Source organism: Quercus suber, unplaced genomic scaffold (genome assembly GCF_002906115.3).
Source record: "Quercus suber isolate HL8 unplaced genomic scaffold, Cork oak 2.0 scaffold_611, whole genome shotgun sequence".
Classification (NCBI taxonomy): domain Eukaryota; kingdom Viridiplantae; phylum Streptophyta; class Magnoliopsida; order Fagales; family Fagaceae; genus Quercus; species Quercus suber.
The window spans coordinates 94,822-116,723 of record NW_027070054.1 but is presented as its reverse complement, the minus strand read 5'-3'; the positions used below and the strand labels follow the sequence as shown (position 1 = coordinate 116,723).

Genomic DNA, 21,902 nt, shown 5'->3' with positions numbered 1-21,902 from the left:
TAAGGGACCCCTCATGATGGCTAACCCACTCAAGGGGGTTGGGTATATTATGGGAAGGAGATTAAGGAAGAAAGGGGTTGAAGAATTAGGGGAGAGAGATACGAGCGTGGTGAGGAAAAAGCCTTCCCGGGAAGAAAGAGATGTAGCTTGAATTTCCTTAGTAAAGAAGGGGGCATTTATGTAGCAAGGATAAAAGAGTGTAACTCCAATCTATCCACCATAGTAGTAGCATTGCCAACTCTTGGGCCTCTCATTGTTGGATATTTTTGATCCACAATATAAATAAAGTGGAGAATAAAGCCTAGAAGCGTCAGTCTCTTGGGCTGAACTACCACAATAACCTTATAAGTCTGGGATGTAAAAGAATTTGCACTGAAACAACCTCGATGGCAGGGTAGTTGTTTTGTTCATATAATATCCCTATTACCAAATTAAAGAAGGCAAATTCTCCTATTTAGCTACCTCCACAGCCCAATAGGATGATACTTACTCCTTCTTGATATCGGTTACAGCCATACTACTTCATAGACTAATGTACTTTAAAAAAAAAAATTATAATCAACAAACTTCATTAAAACAAACAGAGGTGTCTACAAAATGCAACCAGCCTTGCAAGCATTTAGGACGACTTTAGCAGCTTTATGCTTATTGGAGCAAATGTATTATACTAAGAGAGAAGAGAGAACAATACTAATGTTCTAGAAAAGAGAGAACAATACTAAGAGCATTCACATCAACTCGTGCAAATATTTCTATCCATTTTAGCATAAGAACTTTTTATTTTTTATTTTTTTTAACATACTTATATTTCAAAACACCCCACATCAATATATTTTTTTTACACTACATTTCATTAAAATATCAAAATTTTCATTTTTTTTTAAAATGTTTCTCTTTCTTCATGCACAACAACCACCATCCACTTTATTCCTTCATGGGATAAGTAAAGAAATTAAAAAAAAATAAAATAAATAAAAGCATGAATAGTGACAGTGTAAATTTACACAGTTACTATAACAACCACATATTTTTACATAATTTTGCATGACATGATATAAGTGAATTTTGAGCTTGGTTGGCTAAAATATGTTACTTTTTGTTGTTGTTGTTGTTGTTGTTGTTATATATGTACTTAGAGCACTCATTGTGAGGTTGCTTAGTCATTTTAGTAACCTAAACACTAAAAATAGGCCCATAGTAAAGTTGCTATAGGTAAAAAATTTTACTAGCCTTCATGCTACAGTGAATTATCAATAACAGCTCATTGTAGAATGAAGGTAAACACAAAAACAATTTTTTTTTATTGACCAACGACTCTTTTTTTCCCCCTCAGTCTCCTCTCTTCTGTTTCCTCTCCCATTTCTCTCTTCTCTCTTCTCTCTTCACTCACTAGTCACTCTTGTGCTTTGTTTGTGCTTGGTTGTTCTGCGATATGGTCCGACGATTATGGTCAAGAAAAATGGTGGTGGTTCGGCGATTGTGGTCATGAGGCACGGTGGTGATGTGGGTTTGATTTGGTGGGTGAGTGGGCTGATTTGGTAGGCCTCGGTGGCAATTGTGGTCCGGCGGTTCGTGGGTTTGGTTTGGTGGGTGAGTGGGTCGGTGCTAGTGGGTCTTGGTTGTTTATATCGAAGGTGCCTCGGTTTAAGTTCGGGCTCGGAGGTGGGCAGAACGTGCACAACATTGGGGTTTTGTTTTTCTTTTTGTTGTTGTTTTACTTGATTTCTTGCATGGGTTGCTGAGCAAAGTAGTTAATGATGGTGGGTTTTTTTTGCTTGGGTTGTTGGGTAACGATGGTGGGTTCAGTGGTTGGTTGTGTCGTGGGTAACGATGGCGGCTCATGGTGATTGTGGTTAAGCTCCTTGAGCTTCGGTCATGGACTTTCAGAGAGAGTGCTTGAAGAGACAGTTCTGATCCGAGGGATAGAAAGACATTTTTGGTGAGATTGAGGATTTGATGGTAGTGGGTTGTGGATGTTTGTGGTGGTTGTTTGGGATTTATGCAGGCTTGTGGTGGTTGGTTATGGGTTTGTGGAGGCGGTGAGTGTTTGGTTGAGGGTTTGTGGATGTGGTAAGGGAGACTGTGACAGTAGGGAGAGAGAGAGAGAAATGAATAAAAAAATAAAAAGTTTTTAGCTAAAGTGAAAAATAGATGTTTTGATGTTTGGTGTATTATAAAGTAAATTATTAAAATAGATAAAATGAGTTTTTGAGTTGTTAGAAGCTAAAAATTTTAAGTGTTTTGTTGTGAATGCTCAGGCTTTTAAAGCAATCAATTAAAATATATAAAATATTCTAAATACATCAGTTTTTTTACATAATACTTACAAATTAATATCACAATCAAAGTGATAAGTGGACTTTAATTACTTCATAAATAAATATTTGAATTATTTTTTCAAGATTGATAATACATCAATTCGTAATTGATAACACATCTGTAGATTTATAGTTCCTCTTTAGACCAAGATATAAGAAAATAGCTGATTATTCGGGGGAAGAAAAAAAGAAAAAGAGTGTCAAAAGAGTCAAAGACGCAACACCCACTCAGGCAGCAATGCTACAGACTGAAGTGAAAAATAACATGACCAAAGCAATGACATCAACCAGATTGGGGAATCAAACTTATCATTCATAAGATAGTGAGGGGAGTACTGAATAATAACCCCAATGCGTGCTGAATACACTTCGTACTTTAGCATTATTTTTAATTTTTAAATTTTAATTTTTTTTTTAAGAAGAAGGTAAGCGAAATTTTCTAAGAAAATTAAACTAAATCAAATTGGAATACATCTTCTAAATCATTAGGCAGTTCTTTTACCCATACATTAGTGTTAACAGATAAAATTGCTTTTCTAGCCAGGCCATGTGCCAACCTATTCCCCTTTAGCTGAACATGTTGAAACTTAAAAATAGAGTTAAAATAGTAAATTGGCAAAATAAAGTTAGTTATTATTTTTTTTACTTTAAAAAAATACCTATACCTAAAACTTAAAAATGGGGTTAAAATAGTAAATTGACAAAAATAATAAATTCCTACTTCTACGTTAAAATACCTTTCTACTTCTAATAAACTCCTACTCTTATCTATACTATTATTTAAGGGGTTTTTCCTGTTTGGATTCCTCATTTTTTTAGTTCAAAAATGCCCCTACACCCTTATATTTAAGTAGAGACAAAACTAAAAGACAATTTAGTAAAAATGTAAATCGAACTCCCATGAGAACATTGACTAAAAAATATGACCACTCTCTTATTAATTTTCAAATTGATTTATTCACCTATAAATTAGATTTTCAAAATAAAAATTATATATATATATATAAAATTAAAAAAAAAAAACATAGTTTTTTTTCTTCTACAAAATAAGACCTCTATCAAATAAAAAAAAAAACCTCATCACACGCCGCTAGTTTTTATTACCAGCACACTTCAGCATTATTTAATTAATTATTAATGAAAGCCCGAACCACCGCCTATGACTATAAACCCCCGCTCTCTTCGAAGTGTTTTTGCATATACTACCACTACCTTCTTCTCTCTTCTTTCTTTGCCTAGCTTCTCTAATTGCTTCAATATCTTTACTTCTTTGGTGATTCTGCTGGATTTCTGGCTCCAAATGTTTGGGATGAGGGTCAAGATTGCACTGGCCGAGAAGGGTATCAAGTATGAGTACAAGCAAGAGGACTTGTTGAGTAACGAGATCCCTCTGCTTTTAGAGTTGAACCCCATATATTCTCAAGAAGATCCCAATTCTCATCCACAATGGCAAACTTGTGTGTGAGTCTCTCATCATTGTTCAGTACATAGATGAGGTCTGGAACGATAAGTCTCCATTGCTGCCCTCTGATCCATACAGGGAGCTCATGCCAAGTTTTGGTCTGATTTTGTTGATAAGAAGGTACCTTTAATGCCATTTCTGTTGTCTTTTAAGACTAGAAACGCCTTGAAATTTGAAATGAGTATATTTTCTATGAATTTCATAGTTGCGGATTCGACTAAGATGCTGAGTCTTATTATTCTATACCACAATCAATATAAGTTTATTTACTACGGATTCATATATATATATATATATTTGAGTCTATTGTGTTGTATCTGATCCTGCAATTCTGTTTCAATCTCAAGTTTTTGTTTCTAATCCTCGCAGATCTTAGAGATCATAGCTGAGTGCAGTTGGAAAACAAGTTAAACCCCTTTTGGGTACTGATTTAATTTGAACCTTCTTTATGCCGGCTCCTACCATTTTTTATGTTAATAGTATGTAATGTCATTTTTTTTAGAAGAGTCCTGTAGTCTGTCTCTAAGACTTATATCTCACACGGAATCCTCTAATATGTGTTGGTGTGTGTTAGTTTAACTTGTCAAGTTTTTCTTCATCTAATAATGGGCTTGGATTTGAATTCTGCCTATAATAGGGGTGTATCGGCATGATGATAAAGAAAAGATCATCACGAAAGAGAAGCACTAAATTTTAAATCCTATCCTATCAAAAAAAAAATATATATATATATATATATAAGCCTTAACTCCACCCTTTTCAAACATGCTATGAGAGAGGTCATATGAATTTTCATCTCACAGGATATTTTTTTCTTAAGGTTTAGAGAAATATTCTTTTCCCCCAGAAAATATGATTTGAAATTCATTACTGTCATTGTTCATCAATTTATTTAATCCGTGGAAAGTGGTAATACAATGTATGTGGAAAATACAGGTTTATGATGTTTCAAAGAAGTTATGGACCACAAAAGGTGAAGAGCTGGAGGCAGGAAAGAAGGAATTCTTTGAAACCTTCAAGATATTGGAGGGAGAGCTTGGTGACAAGCCTTACTTTGGGGGTGAAACATTTGGGTTTGTGGACCTTTCTCTTGTCACGTTCTATAGCTGGTTCCATGCCTTTGAGGTATTTGCCCCAAGATTATTGCATGGGCAAAGAGGTGCTTGCGGAAGGAGACTGTGGCCAACTCTCTTGCTGACCAGAAGAAGGTTTATGAGGCTGTTGGGCAATTGAGGAAAATACGTGGCTTGGAGTAGAGAAATGGTTTAGCCCAACTCTTGGAGTGTTTAGCATATTAGAATGGCTTTTAGTGGTTGTGTAATAGCATTCGTTCCTTTTGTAATGTACTAGTTTCAAGTTTGTTTACTTTCAAAAGATAGTTTAGGTTTGTTTCATCTAGGTCCATTGAAATTGTAAGACACTTTGATATGTGTCTGCTGAGCTTTAAAAAGAATGGGCATGTATTTTATTCAATGAATAAGAAAGACACCTTGTTGAGTATCTCTATAACAAAATAAAGATTACTCTGCTTTAAGTTTTTATGCATAATTTTACAATAAATTAGAAAAATAGAAAATACTGTTTTTAGAAAGAAATATAATTTCACAATAAAAAGATAGTTCCACTATACATTGCTAAATGTCATATATAGAGATAATATTTACTTGCATCCATATAATGCCATTCTCAATTATTGCATGCTCCTCCATAGTGGAAAGTTACTTTCCGCTACTTTGCATGATATGATTTATTATTGTTTAACCTAAATCTGAATATTTAACCTAAGTAATCACCTAACTAATATATTAGGTTAAAGATTCTGCTTTAAGGGATCTAAACAAACAAACAAATCCAATAAGCCAAATAATCTTGACTGTCGAACACATCAAATATTTCCAAGCATTTACCCACAGGCTACAACTTGAGTAAGCTAGTCCCATTTCTACGCATGCCAAATCCCCAGTAATGTGCCTCATTAGATTGCTTCGGTTCCCATACGTTCTGGAGATAATCATCTTTTTGTATAGTTTGAATACCAATAATTCGACCTTGGCATATAGTTCTCAGAGAGAACTTTGTTTGTTGGCAGAACCAACAAGATGGAAAGGAACAAACCCATCACACACCCAGTAACATTACAACTTGGTTCATTTCCTTTTCCAAAATTTTCTTTAAGGCTAGCCAAAGATGATGGGTCCCAACAAGAAACAAAGAACACATAACTGAGATCCCATGTTACAAAATTGTTATGCATTGGACCAATCTTGAAGTTGAACAATGAATCAACAATTGTAACAATCTTGAACGATGAATTAACAAACTCATCAATCTTGAACCAAGTTGGCAGAATTGTAACATTACCTCGATTTTATAAAGCTCTTTTGAAGCCATCACCAAACTTTTTCATCAATAAAGTTGATATGTTCAGCAAGTTCCTTAGTATGCGGACTGATAGAACATAAAGATTCATATTCTATATGTGACCTAGAGGCATCAACTTCCATTAAATCAACAATGTACTCCCTTCATCAATCCTTACAAAGTTCATTGCCACCTTGTCAGAGCCTGTGTGTTGCTGTCCTTCCACTAACCCGAACGGTGAATCCACACTATTGCCCAAAATTGGAAACAAGGACTATGAAGCAATCATAGAGACTTCCTCAAATTCACAAATAGCAACCTGTGGAGATGCACATCGTGGAGTAGGATTTTCTATATATTCAAGGATTAGTAACTCTTCTTTTGTCATGTTCTTGAGACCCCCTTGCAATTTTGAGAGCTCTTCATTCATGGCCTTGTTAGATTCAGCCAAGGCCTTAACTTTCTTTGTAATAACCTTGTGAGATTCTGTCAAGGCCTTAACCTTCTCTGAAACTTTATTCACCATTTGTCGTAAGTCTTTCAAGATTTCTTGTCGGTCATATTCACCCATTTCAAGATCGACGGTTCCTGGATCGCATATAGAATATGAATCTTTATGTTCTATCTGTCGGCATATTAAGGAACTTGCTCTTAATGTGGCAGCTTCTCAACCAAAGAAAAGTTCAGACATATCAGCTTTATTGGTGAAAGATTTTGGTTATGGCTTCAAGAGAGCTTTGCAAAATCGAGGTGACGTTACAATCCAGCCAACTTGGTTCAAGATTGATGAGTTTGTTAATTCATTGTTCAAGATTGGTCCAATCCATAACAATGTTATAGCTTGGGATCTCAGTTATGTGTTCTTTGTTTCTTGTTGGGACCAATCATCTTTGCCTAGCCTTACAGAAAATTTTGGGAAAGGAAATGAACCAAGTTGTAATGTTACTGGGTGTGCGATGGGTTTGTTCCTTTCCATCTCGTTGGTTCTGCCAACAAACAAAATTCTCTATTTGAGTACTATATGCCAAGGTCCAATTATTGGTATTGAAACTATACAAAAAGATGATTATCTCCAGAATATATGGGAACCGAAGCAATCTAATGAGGAATATTATTGGGGATTTGGCATGCGTAGAAATGGGACTAGCTTGCTCAAGTTATGGCCTGTGGGTAAATGTTTGGAAATATTTGATGTGTTCAACGGTTAAGATGCTTCGGTGTATTGGATTAGTGGTCAGTTCCCCCTAAAGAAGGTGTCACCCAATAACAACACCTTGTGGGCAAGGTGTTTTGAAGAGGAGGGAAATGTTAGGAATTCTATAAGCATATGGATAATAATTGTTCTATTGGGATTTAGTTAGTTAGTTATAATTCCAAGCATGTTAATCACATTTAACACTAGTTAGAAATATTAATGCAAATAATAGGACCATTAAGAGAAGGCCATATGGGTCAACAGAATAGTTTTATGATTCTATAAATACTTACCTGTAATCATATTTCCATCATTAAAGAATAACCCAACTCATTACTTAGTGCATTCTCTCTCTCTCTCTCTCTCTCTCTCTCTCTCTCTCTCTCTCTCTCTCTCTCTCTCTCTCTCAATAATTCTCTATAGAGGGTGACTACCTCAAATGAAGTCAATTTCCTTACAATTCTCATCAATTCTCCTATAATATCTATTTGTCCCCATTAGGAACCACTGCGTTCCTAACAAGTGGTACCAATTGTTAAGAGTGTGGCTATTCTGGAATGGAAGAAGAGAAAATGGGCATGGAAAAGAAATATCAATTACTTCGAGGGTAACCACCTCCTTAGCAATGGAAAGACTTAAAGAAGGAAAGAAGAGGGACTTAGAGAGAAATAGGAAGAACAAAGTTGGTTAATTCTCTGGATGATCCTTATTCCACAACTGAAATCTCTTTTGTACAATTCTGATGATGTCAAAAAATCACTAGCAAGTCACACGGCTCTCACATGCTCCAAACAAGAACCTGCACAACACAAAAGTTGAAGACCTTAAGAGGAGTACCAATGTAGTACCAAATACCCTCCGAAGGTCAAATTAGAGAAATCTCTTATTCACAACTCTAGAGTGCCAGAGTTAGGGTGAATTATGCGTACCTTAGTTTGTAAGGGTATTAGTGCTTTTATAGTAGTAAAGGATTGACCTTTCTTCCTTGGGCTAGAAATCCTTTCCTTATAGGAATGACCATGAGCATATATTACAGAATACTTTCCTTGTAGGAGACTGTCACTAAGCATGGGATGCAAGACATTTCCTCATATATTCATGCGTGGTGATCAAGTCAAGGATACATTGGAGCCATCAGCTTTAGGGTCTTCAGCTTTTGACCTTTCCTAACCTCGTCAGCTTAAGCTGTAGGCTCCATATTACAAGCAAGACCAACGGGTTAGATTTGGAGTGCCTTGTATACTGTAATTTTACTTATCAGTTGCCCCCTACTCCATATCCTCGTCAGTTTAAACTGACGAGTTATGGAGTTATATTTTCATTGCTAATTTTCCTTTTGGCTAGGAGAGAGAGAAAATCATTCATGGGCGATTCCTCAAGCAGCCATTATTAAATGCTCGAATATGTGGCGCATTCTGGTTGGCTCTGTTTCTGGACGAGGGCGTCGCTTCATCTTCCGTGCATTTTCCCTTTATATATAACCCGCCTCTCCTCCTCATTTCTCTTATTTCATCTTTGTTGATTCCTTGAGAGAAGACTCGTCGCCTTTGTTCCGTCAATTCATCTACATCGTTGTTTGTGTTGCCACCGTCGCTTTCAAAGCCGTCACCCGCTTTAAAAGACTTGTAAGTTCTTTTTCTTTGTATACATTTTATTCTGATTGATTTCTCCATAGTGAGGTTGGCATCTTAGGTGCTTATAATGAATCCATCACTTGTAGGTAGTCAGATGTCAAGTGACACGTCGAGTGATTAGTTGTCTGTCTGTGATGGAGTGGGCTACGACGAGGTATTTGGTTTAGGTTATGAGTCTATGAACTTTTCATGGTCGTCAGAGAGGGAGACGTCAGCTCAATCTCCTGACGAAGAAGTGGGGAATGATGGAGATGAAGGTCAGGAGGAAGTAGTAAGTGAGGAGGGTGAAGTTGAGGAGGGAGAGGAAAGGGATAGTGATGAAGATGAAGATGACTAGGAGTCCTGTAAGGGAACTTCAAGAAGTTCTGGAGGTAGCCGTCTCTTCATTCTTCCCGAGGAATGGGCCGTCAATAAATTTTTACCAAAAATGAGTGATAGGGTTTTCAAAGAGTTGCGTACACGTTATCAAATCCCAAACCACATCCCCATTCGTCTCTCCAAGGAAAATGAAAAGTGCTATACGGGGAAAACCGCAGACGTCGGCATGTACGATGCTATATTGGCGGCAAGGCTCAGACTACCCTTGTCGGCTTTACATCGTTAGCTTGCTGACTTTCTAGGGTTGTCTGTTAGTCAGATTGCTTCGAATGCATGAAGGATCTTTATAAGTGCTGAGATCTTATGGGGTCGTCTAAGCAAAGGACACCTTCAGCTTTCTTTGGACGAGTTCTTCTATTGCTACAGACCTCAGCACGTTGTTTCTTCTAAGGGAACGTACCATTTTGCCGTTAGGGAAAGGGATTTGAGATTAGCGTCTGAGATGCCAAACTCAAATAGAGACTAGAAGAGAAGGTACTTTTTTGTTGAAAGGACGAACTGGGTGTGTCATTAGGAAGAATGGAAGACAATGCCCCGTGGTTATTTTGATAATACTTGGGCTCTTGTCAGGGATTCAGGTTTTAGTCGACAGCTTTTGATCCCATCAGTCTTTAATCATATATTTTCATTTATAATTATTTTTTTTTAAAGTGTTTTAATGTCGTCAACATGTTTTTCTTTTTAGCCAACATCCGCCCCCTCATAACTGAAGAGCAGAAGGATTTTATCTGTCTGGTTTTAGATATTCCCTTAGAGCAACAAAAGTGTCGGGACTTAATCACTCTTGACACTCTTCATTCATACTGCAGGGGTCTAGAACCGACCTTTGAAGCTCGCAAGTTGGAGGAATTTTCTCGTCGTCATAAGTAGTCTTTTTTATCGTTCCGTCACTTTCGCTCATATCATTAATTTTCCTAATGCATATCTGTTATCTTTGTAGAGATGGAGGCAGCTAAGCAAAGGATAAGGGCTACGACTACCTGTCAAAAGGAGGAAAAGAAGGCAAAGGGGGAATTGTCGTCTTCGTTAGCTCCCAAAACCGTCACTAAGGGTTTGTCCAAGAGGAAACCCGATGGGAAGGACGGCCATCCTCTTAAAAAGGTGGCCATCACTCCTAGAGACGAGCCCCTAGAAAAGTCACCCCCCAATTCAAGCCATGGGCCAGGGGAGAGGGTGAGGACTTCTTTTGGTCCCATCATTAAGGGACCCCGTTGCCTACTGACGCACAAAGATTATACTGTTGAAAAAGTAGAATCTTTCATAATACCGATGGACATAAATCCTTGTGCTCAGTTGGGGATGGAGGACTTGGGGGCGTCAGCTCTTTTTGATCTAACATGGGTAAGCTGTCTTCCCTGGCTAGCTTTTATCTTATCTTTGTCTTGTTTATTGACTGACGACTGTGCCCTTCTTAGGCCTTGGTACATGTAAAAGCACTCTAGGACCGGTGTGTGGCCAAGGAGGGTGTTGTCAACCGCATCAAGAAGCATAATGCTAACTTGTTGAACCAGCAGGGGCAGTACAAGGAGGCTATCTGTCTCCTAAATGTTGAGTTGAAAGAGACAAAGGAAAAGTTGGAAGAGGCGGGTCGTCAGAAGGAGAAGTTAGAACAAGAGTTGACGACCCTTCGTGAGCAGGTGGAGACGGCTAGGGATGACGCTATCCAAAAATTCAAGGCATCAGATTTCTTCATCGATTCCTGTGGTGGATACTACGGCACTGTGTTCGATGATTGCCTCAAGCAAGTTGCGTCAGCCTTTCCTGAGTTGGATTTATATGGGATCACTATGGATGAGCCCCCATCGTCGACACCTGCTTAGGATACCGTCATTGTTGAAGGTGACGACTCCGAAGATGCCATTCCTCCCAAAGATAGTGGCATTGTTTTAGCTCAAACTGCTGCAAATCCTCCCGTTACTACTTCCAACCCTTCTGTTGAGGATCTAGACGTGGAAAACCCTCTTGTTCAAAAAAGTAAAAAGACTTCAAGTGACACTCCTGCTGCCTGGCCATAGCTTTATTTTTATTTTTATTATATTGTTATATTTTATTTAATTTGCAAACAATGTTTCTAAGTGCCCCTTTGTTTTTGGGTTTTTATTTGTAAGTGATTTACTCTTGCTTGTGATACTTGGAAACCATCGTTTTTAACATGTATGCATTGCCATTTGTCCTTTTGCTTCTCTTTCCTAGGGGTGTTTGCTTTGTAGACTTAATGGCTATTTCCTGGTCGTTTGTTGGGCTTGTCAGCTTAGTCATGGATCAAGACTTAATAGTATCAATTCACCATTTTCGTGCATGATTATGGACCCGTTTCCTTAGTTACAAGTCCGTCTACTTTTATAATCACGATTTTGCTCTTTTGGGAAGAGCTTGCCTATTTTAAGGACTGATAGACCTGCCGCTTTTAATTCTTGTCAACTTTTATTGGCGTCTGATTTTGTTTGACTTGGGAGACCCGTCCATTGTTGGATAATGGTCTTTTCATGATGTTGTCATCCTTTGATGGCGTTTAAAGGAAACCGTTAGCTTCAATGACCATTTTTATGAAAAGGGTACTCTAGCGAAACCATCAGCTCCAGTGACCATTTTTGAGTAAATGGTAATTTAGTGAAGCCGTTAGCTCCAATGACCTTATTAGTGAAGCCATCTACTTTATTAAGTAACAGGTTCAAACCCATCTACCTTATGGACTTAGTCTATCCCTTCAAGGGATTTTAATCATAATTTCATCCTCTTGGGGTGAAGTTGCCTACATCACGGGCTTTGAATAATAAAGTCGTCCACTTTATGGACTTAATAATTTTCTATCTTCTTGAGATAGAGTCGTCCATTTTTTGGACTGCGTATTAGGGTTTTCTGCTTTATCGATCTGTTTTCATTGTGGACGTGAGTTTTATGGGTTTAATACTTTCACATTCTATGGGATGAAGTTGTCCACTTGATGATAATGTGAGTAGTCGGTAGTATTTCATGGGGTCATTTTCTTCACGGATATTTATTAGCTTGTTCATTTTATGGAAAATGACGAGCTCATCGTTCTTTATAGGCTCGTCAGCTTTATAGCCTAGTCCATGTTACAAACCTTGAACTTATCATTTTTATAATCTCGTCCCTTTGATGAGCCTGTTAACTTTATTGGCTGAAATTTTTTTTTTCTATCCCTTTAGGATAAATTGATGTTATGTGGTTTTGATGAAGTCATCTGCTTCTTATGGATTTGTCCGAATTTGGACTTGGTTTTTTGCCCATTCGAGGGAGTCCAACCATACTCCATCCTCTTAGGATGGGTCCGTCCACCTTATGGACTTAAAGTTGCCCACTTTTTTGTGAACTGTAAACTTTTAAATAGAAACTTCAACCATTTTGAATAAACTCCTCTTATTGTTATGCGTTCATAGAAAAAAAGTAGTTCTTAAAAAGAAAAAATGTCCTGTCCTTTGGGCTTAAAAGGAAAACAGGTATTGCAGCAAAAACTTAAAGTAAATGATAAAATTGAGGAGTATAACTAAAATTCGCTACGGTGAACAGTAAATAAAATGGGGTGTTGTTCTCCATGTCGTCAACTCTACTTGTAGTACTTCCGTAAGTGCTCAGCATTCCATGGATGTGGTAGCTTCCGTCCATCTAACGTCTCCAGGTAGTAGGTGCCCTTCCTCTGCCATGTCGTGATTCAGCAAGGTCCTTCCCAATTTAGCCCAAGTTTCCCTTCGGTTGGGTCTCTTGCAGTGCCCATAACTTTCCTTAGAACAAGATCTCCAACCTGGAAGTCTCTGTGTCAAACCTGAGAATTGTAGTGCTTAGCCATGCAATCCTGGTACTGTGCAAGCCTTTGTTCTACTGTCGCCCTAACTTCGTTTACTAGATCAAGCTGTAGACATATGACCTCGTCGTTCTTGCTCTCGTCATAGTTGTACACCCTGTAACTTATGAGTTCGACTTCGGCTAAGATGACTACTTCGCTCCCGTATGTTAGTCGGAATGGTGTCTCTCCTGCAGATGTCCTCGCTGTTGTCCTGTATGCCCATAGTATGCTTGGGAACTCTTCAGGCCATATACCCTTTGCCCCCTCAAGCTAAGTCTTGATGATCTTGAGCAAGGATCAGTTCGTGATTTCGACCTGTCTATTAGCTTGAGGGTGGGCAGGGGGAGGAGTAGTGGTTTCGTATCCCCAACTGCGAGCAAAAGTCCCAAAAGGATTCGTTGTCAAATTGCTTCCCGTTGTCTGAGACTAAGACTTTAGGTATGCCAAATCTACATATGATACATCTCCAGATGAAACTCTGCACGTTCTTCTCCGTAATAGTGGCCAAGGCTTCAACTTTCACCCACTTTGTAAAGTAGTCAATGCCTACTACCAGGAACTTCAGCTGTCGTACTGCTGTAGGAAATGGTCCCATGATGTCTAGTCCCTACTGAGCAAACAACCATGGGGCTGTTATCGGGGTCAATTCTTCGATTGGTTGTCTAATGATATTGCTGAACCTTTGGCACTTGTTGCAGGTCTTGACATAAGCTTCAACATCCTTTTGCATGGTGGGCCAAAAGTACCCTACTCACACTAGCTTGTGCACTAATGATCTTGACTCTGAATGGTTTTTGCAAACTCCCTCTTGTACTTCTCTCATGACGTAGTCTACTTCGTCAGGACCTAAACATCTTAGGTATGGGCAGTAGAAGCCTCTCTTGTACAAGATGTCTCTTATTAAGATGAATCTCGCAGCTTGGACTTTCAACTTTCTTGCGGCCTCCTTTCCATCTAGTAAGATGTCATTTTTCAAATAAGAGACTAACGGTGTTGTCCAATTACTTTCAGAACCTATCTCCTGCACATTGATGGAATCTGTTAGTAGAGAGAGCTGAACAAAAGAGAGTACGTTATCAAGGATGGTCATATGTTTAGCTGAAGCAGCTTTGGCCAAGCAGTCGGCTTGCTCGTTTTCTCCCCTAGGGATATGTATAATTTGGCCTTCAGCTCGTCTACCCTCCTTCGTACTTGGTCTAGATACCTCTTCATTCTTTCACCTCTACACTCGTAGTCCTTATTTATCTAGTTGGTGACGACCTGAAAGTCGCAATAAATGACCATGTTTTTGGCTCTAGCAGCTTTGGCGAGATCAAGCCCCGCTACTAAAGCTTTGTACTCCGCTTCATTGTTGGTGGTGGGGAAATCGAGGCAGATCATACACTAGACCGCATCCCCTTCGGGTAATAGTAGTACGACACCAGCCTCCCCTGCCTGCCTGTTGAACGAGCCATCTACATGTATGCTCCATTGAGGAGACTCCTCTACCCCTTTGTCCTCCCCACTAGTAAACTCTGCTATGAAATCCGCGACGATCTATCCTTTGATAGCGGTTCATGGGCAATATTGGATGTCAAACCATAGTGCCAACCATCCAGCAGCTTTAGGATTGCTCATTGCCCGCCGCAAGGGCTTGTCGATTAGGACGATCATCGTGTGGGCTTGAAAGTACGATTTAAGTTTGCAGGCTACCGTAACCAGTGCGAAGATGAGTTTTTCCATGGGCGAGTATCTTTCTTCGGTACCGCAAAGTGCCCAGCTAGCATAATACATGGGCTTTTGCACTCTTTCTTCTTCTTTGACCAAGGCGGTGCTGACGGCGGCAGGGGAGATGACCAGATAAAGAAAAAGTTCTTCACCTGGCTGCGAGGGGCTTAGTAGCGGCAGGGACGAGAGATAAATTTTTAACTCCTCGAATGCTTGCTGACATTCAGCAGTCCACTTAAAGGATTTCTATAGCGTTTGAAAGAAGGGTAAACACTTGTCCTTTGCCCTTGACACAAATCTATTTAGCGCTGCTATTTTGCCGTTGAGACTTTGTACTTCCTGCACATTTCTTGGGGGTGCCATCTCCATTATAGCCCAGATTTTGTCTGGGTTGGCCTCGATGCCCTTCTGCGACACCATGAATCCTAGGAATTTTCTTGCCGTCACCCTGAAGGCGCACTTTCATGGGTTAAGCTTCATGTTGTAAGAGCGAAGGGTGTCGAATGTTTCCTTGAGGTCTTACAGGTGATCTTCCTCCCTTCGGTTTTTTACCAGCATATCGTCAACGTAGATTTGGACATTTCTCCTAATCTGCTGCACAAACATCTTGTTCATAAGTCTCTGATATGTCGGGCCCGCATTCTTTAGGCTGATCGACATCACTTTATAACAGAAGAGGCCTTAGCTTATCACAAACAAAGTTTTCTCTTGATCAGCTTCGTGCATTCGAATTTGGTTGTAACCTGAAAAAGCATCCATAAAGATTAATAGCTTGTGTTGAGCCGTAAAATTTACTAGAACGTCGACCCTCGGGAAGGGATAGCTGTCTTTGGGGCATCCTTTGTTTAGGTCGGTGAAGTTCACGCACATCCTCCATTTTCCATTGGCTTTTTTGACCATTACCACGGTCGCTAACCAATCGGGGTAGTATACTTCCCTAATGAAGCCAGCCTCTTGTAACTTGCCGACTTCTTCTGCTATTGCTCGGTCCCGCTCTAGGGCGAAGACTTACTTCTTTTGTCAGGCGGGTGGGAAAGATGGTGACACATTCAGCCTCTGTACCATGATTGAAGGGTCAATCCCTGGCATATCTTCATGACTCCAGGTGAACATGTACTGATTTTCTTTAAGGAAAGTTACGAGTGCTAAGCGAACCGTCAGGCTAGCAAAAGTACCAAGTCTTGTGGTCCTGTCCGGCCTGAAGCTATCGAGGGGTATCTCCTTAAGCTTTTTTACGGGTTCTGCGCCCATCTGTTGTTCTTCTATGCTTATGGTTTGCAAATGGTCGCCCATTTCCAGCATCGCAATATAGCATTCACGCGCAGCTATTTGGTCCCATCACAATTCCCCTATTCCGTGTTTAGTAGGGAATTTGATCATCAGATGATAGGTCGAAGTTATGGCCTTCCATAAGTTAAAGGTTGGTCGCCCTATAATGGCATTGTACGCAAAGAAGCAGTCGCCCACAAGGAATGTAATATCCTTAGTGATTTTTTGAGGATAGTCTCCAATAGTGACAAGTAATGTGACTGCGCCTAGGGGGTACACTTTGGTCCCTCCGAACTCGACGAGTGGGGCGTTGGTTGGAACTAGTCACTCCCTGCTGATCTGCATTTATTAGTTTGCTGGGTAGTAGAGAATATCTGCAGATCTTCCGTTATCGACCAAGACCCAGTACATGTTATAGTCTCCTACCTGGATGCTAACGACAAGCGCATCGTCATGCGGATGGTGAAGACGTCGGGCATCTTCTTTTGAGAAACCAATGATGGGATTGTTGATCCGTGGAGCCTTCAGGATGACGCCCGTGAGCTAGACATTCTGAACCATTCCGAGATAAGTCTTTTGAGCCTTTTTTGATAAGCCATTGGCGGCTGCACCTCCTACAATCATCCTTATGTCTCCTAAGGGTTGTCTTGGATGCTCGTTGTCTCATCGAGGAGCTTGCTCTTAAGGAGATGGATCTGCTCTCCTTGCTTACGAACTTTTGTAACTTCCCTTGTCAAATGAGGGCTTCAATCTGCTGTTTCAAATCATAACAGTCAGCTGTGTCACGACCGTGGTTGCGATGCAAACAACAGTATTTTTCTCTAGATCACTTGTTGGGATCTCCTTTCAGCTTTCCAGGGAAAGTCAAGGCTCATCTTTGATTTGCATTAAGACTTGGTCAATCGGGGTGTTCAATGGGATGAAACTTGTGAATCTCCCTGCAGGGGGCTTAGAGTGCCTATCCTCCCTTTGCTCTCCGGTTCTCGCCATCTTCCGCCCTCTTTCTTGTCAGGTATCTTTCTGCCTTTCTCTCTTCTTGTGCTTCTCTTCGTAAGCTAACAGTGCATCTTTGGCATTCATGTGCTTGGTGGCCTTATAAAGCACGTCCAACATAGTCTTTGGGTCATTTTTATATAGTGAAAACAGGAACTTACCCTTTCGCAACCCATTCATAAATGCTGCTACAAGTATTTTGTCGTCAGCTTCATCGATCAAGAATGCTTCCTTATTAAAGTGGGCTATGTAAGATCTCAGCGTCCCATTCTCTCGCTGTCTAATACTCATCAAGCACACAGTAAACTTCTTATACCTGTGCCCTCCAATAAAGTGCGAAGTGAATTGGGTGCTTGGCTCTTTAAAAGTGCTGATGGAGTTGGACGTCAGCTGGCTGAACCAAATTCTCGTGGGACGCTTTAGCGTTGTAGGGAAAGCCCTACACATGATCTCGTCTGCTATACCTTGAAGATGCATTAGGGTCTTGAAAGTCTCCAGGTAATCAAGAAGGTCCTTAGGCCCGTCGTAGCTTTCTATCTGCGGCATGCGAAACTTCTGCTGCAGTGGGAAAGAGTTGATGGAGGCGATGAACGGCAAATCGGTTCAATGGACCAAATCGTCGAGGTCATTAGATATCCATCCTTTGAGGGCGTTCATCATAAGGTCCATCCTTTCCTTCATCAATTGCATCTCCGCGACCATGTAAGGGGGGGTTGTATCGAAGCCGAAGGGACAGCTAGTTTCCTGTCGTTCTTGTCAGCTCGGGCCGTTGCTACCTTGAGGTCCTTCTTGGTTTCTTCTTTCAGTGCTTGTCCCTTCTTGATCCTCTCTTTGATTATTCATTGCTGCATTTTTCTGGTGCAGCTATTCGTCCAAGTCTCGGTTTTGTTTGGTGAGGCATTCCACTGCAACGACGAGAGTTGAAACTTGTTTCTCAAGGGCAGTTGTGGGTGGTTCCTCTTCTTGAATGTTGTTAATGGTTGCCATCGAGCGAGTGAGTACCATGCAACTCTTTTGTCTGGGAAGCGATAATGGCTTTCAAATCGCAAGAATGTTTCCCACAGACTGTGCCAACTGATGACGTCAAAAAATACCAGCAAGTCACACAGCTCTCACGTGCTCCAAATAAGAACCTACACAACACAAAAGCTGAAGACCTTAAGAGGAGTACCTGTGTGGTACTGACCAAATACCCTCTGAAGGTCAAGTTAGAGAAATCTCTTGTTCACAACTCTAGAGTATCAAAACTGGGGTGAATTATGCGTACCTTGGTTTGTGAGGGTATTGGGGTTTTATAGTAGTAGAAGGTTGACCTCTCTTCCTTGGGGTAGAAGTCCTTTCCTTATGGGAATGACCATGAGCGTATATTGCGGAATCCTTTCCTTGTAGGAGACTATCACTAAGCATGAAATGCAAGACATTTCCTTATATATTCATGCATGGTGATCAAGTGATACAATGGAGCCGCCAGCTTTAGGGTCTTCAGCTATTGACCCCCCTGACCTCGTCATCTTAAGTTGTAGGCTTCATATTACAAGCAAGACCAACGGGTTAGATTTGGAGTGCCTTGTATACTGTAATTTTACTTATCAAATTCAATCCCATTTCCTACCTAAACTATCTAACTAATGCAACTAACTAATTGACTAACAGAATTCAATTAACTAACTGAATACAACTTAGCACAACAACTACTCAATTAGCAATGCTAATCATACAGTGCTCATATGATAATACTAGCACATACATCGAGTAGCTAGTTTCTTAACAATTACTTAATGCACAATGAAGCTCCTGGACTATGGTGATGCGGTTCTCCCTTCTATCAAATTTAGATGGAACTCAACCATAAATTTAAGAGGATAGAGTATCGCGTTACCTTACTCTAAGAAATGAGGAGAATTTTTTTTTGGAGAGTGTTTGGTTGGAAGGGAGAGAGGGGAAAATGATGGTGGGCCTAAATGTTTTCTCTCCCGGCACACCAAAAAGTTTTCTCCCCAAAATGGGGAGAACACTAGGTGGGGGAGTTTGATAGGTAAATAACGAACCTCTTTTTGCTCTTCTTGTTTTCTTTTTTCTTGGGCATTGCCTCTCTTTTCTTTTTCTTTTTTTTCCTGGACGTTGCCTCTTCCTTTTTATATTTAATCATTTGATTTCCTGGGCAAGCTTTGTCCAGTGTGATGAATATGTTGCTCTTCTTCCTTTTTATTTATTTATTTTTTTTTAATAGTAAATTTGGGTGATTGCTTATTTTTTTGTTCTTGTTTGTCACTTTTTGGTAGTTTGAAATGGTGTCTATTTGAAAGGAATCAAACAAAATGTCTATTTATTTCAATTTCAACTATCTCTATAAACAATTAAAACCAAATTTCCTAAAATCTTCATATACATCTTAAGACATACAATCAATTTAAAAAATGTTGGGTTGAAAGCAATACGCAATTATTCCAAGTGGTGCTATTAGGCTTAAACAAGCCACTTTCTATGGAAAAAAAAAATTTAAATGCAGAAATGTTCCTTTAAATAGAGACAATGCAATAATTTATTAATAGCTATTTCTATGAGCAAGAACATAAATATATATATATATATATATATGCTGCAATTGCTTGAAATCATTTAATTACATGCCATCAATGAAGTTGCTTGAAATCATTTTAAGTACATACTATCAACGAAGCTACAAATAATTACCATCCTATCGGGTTATAAATTTTTTGCAGACTTCTCAACCTAGTCTAAAAGAAAGACATTAAAAATAGATATCATAGAACATGCAAGTGTTGCAACCAAACATATATGCGTTCATAAGTATGTTTCCTGACCAGATTTTAACTCAAGCATTTAGTCAAACACATAAGTAGCCACTATTGTGTGGACCAAACGAATTCAAATTCCTAAATGAAAACCAATCCGATCAGTGACCACAATACCAAAATCTAATCATATTTCCAAATTTAAATAATTTGAAAATTGTGAGACCTCCAAGTTGACATGGCAGCCTCAGAGAAGGTCAATAGAAAGTCAATAAAATGATGTGGATTTTTTTTTAAAACTAATTTTAATTGTATGGATGAAAGACCTTCCATCATAGTTTTACAATGTACTGGTGTGGATTATGAAGCTTTTAATCTTTACTGATTTTGATTTCAGTCAGACATTTTGTCAAACACTTAGGTGATGGGGTTGGCCTCTCTTTATAAAATAATAAAAATAAAAACATTTTTTTATCATCTCCTTTACCCACCTAGGGAGTGTTGGTCTCGATGTAGTACTTGAGGACACTGGTAGTTAGAAGAGCAAGTTGTGAGGAAGGAGATCAATAGTGAGAAGAGAGAGGATCTGAGTTTTGGGTTTTGTTTTTGGGGGAAGGAGATCGGTAGCATTTGCAAGAAATGAGATGAGAGAGTTTTTTTTTTTTTTAATTTTTTTTTTATCAGTAGTGAGAAGAGAGAGTTGGGGGAAGTATCGATTTTTTTTTTTTGGAGGCAAAGACTTTATTTTTTTAATTTTTTAAATGTTGCTGACGTGAAAAATTGTGAGTACTCCAAATCCTATGTGGCAAGTACTTAGAAGGTCAAAAAATGGTTTAAAAAACATGTTAGGTTTCGGTTTTATACTATACTAGTCGCTAACCCTGCTATGCACAGAAACCTACCTATTTGTGGGGTAGACTAAATTTAATTTTATAAAATTTTAAATTAATTAAGAAACTACATCATTGCATGTTTTGCTCTTATATGATTTCAATTTGTATTAGCCATTGCTTGAACATGCAATAACTTACAAAAAATTTGTCAGACAGATTCAGATATTAAAACTTTTGAAAGATAAAAAAATATTAAAGAATCAGATGGTCCACTGCTTAGAAATTATTGAAACAAATATATATATATATATATATATGACTAAACAATAGAGAAATATAAGAGAAAGATGAGTTACATTCGAAAGAATAATCTATAGTTATAACTATTGAAAGGAATTAAAAGAATAATAATTCAAATGTTAAAACTTTTGAAATACCAAAAAAATATTAAAAAATCATAAGATTTACTTCCCATAAATTTTTTTTAAAAAATGTATATGATTACACAATAGAGAAATATAAAAGAAAAACTGATTACCTTCAAAAGAATGATACATAGTATAGTCATTCAAATATGTTAAACATGTTCAAATATTGCAAAAACTAACACCAATTCAACTGTTAAAACTTCCAAAATGCTAAAAAAGATATAAAATTAAAGAATAAGTTATTGAAACAATTCAAAAAAGATATGACTATTCAAAAGAGAAATACAAATAAAAGAAAAAAGTACACAAACCCATAAAGCAATAAGTTTTAAATTTTAACGGGTATTGTAGAAGTCACGGCTTAAATTTGTAGCAAAACATAGTGTTATACACTTTCACAACTTCACATGGAGAAAGCTCCCTAATAAGTACAATTGTTCCAAGCTATGCAGCCTAATGATGAATGAAATAATCCTAGCAGAACCTTATGGTTCATAACAGCTAAATCAGTTGTAAACCATGTACGTGGGTGTTGCACTGAATTTCTTGTATCCCTTGATGACCTTGTCCACTGCGTCAAGGAAATCTTTCTGTCATAGATTTCCCCCGTGCTCGGATGGCAAACATGCCAGCTTCAATGCACATGCTTCTTATTTCAGCTCCCAAGAGAGAAACTCATTTTAGAAAACCAATGTCATTACACACCCTTGGCATAGTGAACAAATAGCAAATAGCAGTGCCTTGCAAGACTATCCATAATAAA

The 21,902-nt window shown here is 38.8% G+C and overlaps 1 pseudogene; it reads left to right on the top strand.

The window, feature by feature from the left end:
- The first annotated feature begins 3,531 nt into the window (after positions 1–3,531).
- On the top strand, positions 3,532–5,264 carry LOC111991483 (probable glutathione S-transferase; annotated as a pseudogene).
- The last annotated feature ends 16,638 nt before the right edge of the window (positions 5,265–21,902 follow it).